We start from the raw sequence: 3,298 nt of genomic DNA on the forward strand, positions 1-3,298 counted from the left end.
TGACCCGAGGTTGGCTTTGTGCACGTTCGTGCTGCTCGTTTTCCCGGCTCTCCCTTGTCGGTTCATTTCGGTCATTCGGGCGGGTCGTTTGAGGGCGCCCGTGTGAACTAGTTCGGGTGAAGGCGCGCCTAGGTGAATGAGCCCGTATCAAAAATGCTAAGTTGTGACCCAAGGTTGGCTTTGTGCACATTCGTGCAGCTCGTTTTCCCAACTCTCCCTTGTTGGTTCGTTTCGGTCATTCGGGCACCCATGCAAAATCGTTCGGGCGGGTCGTTTCAGGGCGCCCGTGTGAACTCGTTCGAGCGGGTCGTTCAGGCGAGGGTGCGCACGGGCGAACGAGCCCGTATCAAAAATGCTAAGTTGTGACCCGAGGTTGGCTTTGTGCATGTTCGTGCAGCTCGTTTACATGGCTCTCCCTTGTTGGTTCATTTTGGTCATTCGGGCGGGTTGTTTGAGGGCGCCCATGTGAACTCGTTCAGGCGTGTCATTTGGGCAAGGGCGCGCCCGGGCGAACGAGCCCGTATCAAAAATGCTAAGTTGTGACCCAAGGTTGGCTTTATGCATGTTCGTGCAGCTCGTTTGCCCGGCTCTCCCTTGTCGCTTTGTTTCGGTCGTTCGGGCGGGTTGTTTGAGGGCGCTCGTGTGAACTCGTTCGGGCGGGTGATTTTGGCGAGGGCGCGCCCGGGCGAACGAGCCCATATAAAAAATGCTAAGTTGTGGCCCGAGGTTGGCTTTTTGCACGTTCGTGTAGCTCGTTTGCCCGGCTCTCCCTTGTCGGTTCGTTTCGGTCGTTCGGGTGGTTTGTTCGGGCGAGGGCGTGCCCGGGAGAACGAGCCCGTATAAAAAATTCTAAGTTGTGACCCGAGGTTGGCTTTGTCCACATTCGTGCAGCTCGTTTGCCCGACTCTCGCTTGTCGGTTCGTTTCGGTCATTCAGGCGGGTCGTTTGAGGGCGCCCGTATGAACTCGTTCGGGCGGGTCGTTCAGGCGAGGGTGCGCCCGGGTGAACGAGCCCATATCAAAAATGCTAAGTTGTGACCCGAGGTTGGCTTTGTGCACGTTCGTGCATCTCGTTTGCCCGACTCTCCCTTGCCGGTTCGTTTCGGTTGTTCGGGCGGGTCATTTGAGGGTGCCCGTGTGAACGCCTTCGGGCGAGGGTGCACCCAGGCGAACGAGCCCATATCAAAAATGCTAAGTTGTGGCCCGAGGTTGGCTTTGTGCATGTTCATGCAGCTCGTTTGCCCTGCTCTCCCTTGTCGGTTCGTTTTGGTCGTTCGGGCGGGTCGTTCAGGCGAGGGCGCGCCCAGGCGAACGAGCCCGTATCAAAATTCTAAGTTGTGACCCAAGGTTGGCTTTGTCCACGTTTGTGCAGCTCGTTTGCCTGGCTCTCCCTTGTCGGTTCGTTTCGGTCGTTCGGGCGGGTCGTTTGAGGGCACCCGTGTGAACTCGTTCGACCGAGTCGTTCAGGCGAGGGCGCGCCTGGGTGAACGAGACCGTATCAAAAATGCTAAGTTGTGACCCGAGGTTGGCTTTGTGCACGTTCGTGCAGCTCGTTTGCCTGGCTCTCCCTTGCCAGTTCGTTTCGGTCGTTCGGGCGGGTCATTTGAGGGCGCCCGTGTGAACTCCTTTGGGCGAGGGCGCGCTCGGGCGAATGAGCCCGTATCAAAAATGCTAAGTTGTGACCCGAGGTTGGCTTTGTGCACATTTGTTTCGGTCGTGCGGGGGCCCATGAAAATTCCATATGATCTGAGCAACAGGTTTTGTTTCCATGTGAAAGGTGGGTTGGTAATTGAGTTGTGTTTTCACGTTTTCGTGAACAATGGCCTTGGGTCGTTTGTAGGGTTGCCAATTTACATCTTCTCTCCATCCCCACTCGGTAGCGCATGAGCGGTAATGTTGGCCATGCTCGTCTTGGGAGGCATATGTGAACAATTCCCCTTTTGCTTTCCAAGTTCTTGGAGCTGTATGGGCTGTTGTGGTGTGGCTCCCTTGCTCGTCCTGGTCCCCCTCATGCCCCTCTAGATGATACCATCGACAGGTTTTCTTTCCATGTGAAAGGTGGGTTGGTAATTGAGTTGTGTTTTCATGTTTTCCTGAACGATGGCCTTGGGTCGTTTGTAGGGTGGCCGATTTTCATCTTCTCTCCATCCCCACTCGGTAGCGCATGAGCGGTAATGTTGGCCATGCTCGTCTTGGGAGGAATATGTGAACAATTCCCCTTCTTCTTTCCAAGTTCTTGGAGCTGTATGGGCTGTTGTGGTGTGGCTCCCTTGCTCATCCTGGTCCCCCTCGTGCCCCTCTAGATGATACCAGCGACAGGTTTTCTTTCTGTGTGAAAGGTGGGTTGGTAATTGAGTTGTGTTTTCGCGTTTGCCTGAACGATGGCCTTGGGTCGTTTGTAGGGTGGCCGATTTTCATCTTCTCTCAATCCCCACTCGGTAGAGCATGAGTGGTAATGTTGGCCATGCTCATCTTGGGAGGCATATGTGAACAATTCCCCTTCTTCTTTCCAAGTTCTTGGAGCTGTATGGGCTATTGTGGTGTGGCTCCCTTGATCGTCCTGGTCCCCCTTGCGCCCGTCCAGATGATACCAGCGACAGGTTTTCGTTCCGTGTGAAAGGTGGGTTGGTAATCGAGTTGTGTTTTCACATGTGCTCGAAGGATGGCCTTGGGTCATTTGTACGGTTGCCGATTTTCGTCTTCTCTCCATCCCCAATCCGTAGCGCATGAGCGGTAATGTTGGCCACGCTCATCTTGGGAGGCATATGTGAAGAATTCCCCTTCTGCTCTCCAAGTCCTTAGAGCTGTATGGGCTATTGTGGTGTGGCTCCCTGGCTCGTCCTGGTCCCCGCGTGCCCCTCTAGATGATACCAGCGACATGTTTTCTTTCCGTGTGAAAGGTGGGTTGGTAATCGAGTTGTGTTTTCAGGTTTGCCTGAACGATGGCCTTGGGTCATTTTTAGGGCCGCCAATTTTCATCTTCTCTCCATCCCCACTCGGTAGCGTAAGAGCGGTAATGTTGGCCATGCTCGTCCTGGGAGGCATACGTGAACAATTCACCTTCCGCTCTCCAAGTTGTTGGTGCTGTATGGGTTGTTGTGGTGTGGCTCCCTGGCTCGTCCTGGTCCCCGAGTGCCCCTCCAGATGATACCAGCGACAGGTTTTCCTTCCGTGTGAAAGGTGGGTTGGTAATCGAGTTGTGTTTTCGGGTTTGCCTAAATGATGGCCTTGGTTCGTTTGTAGGGCGACCGATTTTCATCTTCTCTCCATCCCCACTCGATAGCGCATGAGCAGTAATG

Source organism: Pinus tabuliformis, chromosome Q (genome assembly GCF_031772625.1).
Source record: "Pinus tabuliformis cultivar Carrire ecotype Pingquan chromosome Q, CPIR1, whole genome shotgun sequence".
NCBI classification, from domain to species: domain Eukaryota; kingdom Viridiplantae; phylum Streptophyta; class Pinopsida; order Pinales; family Pinaceae; genus Pinus; species Pinus tabuliformis.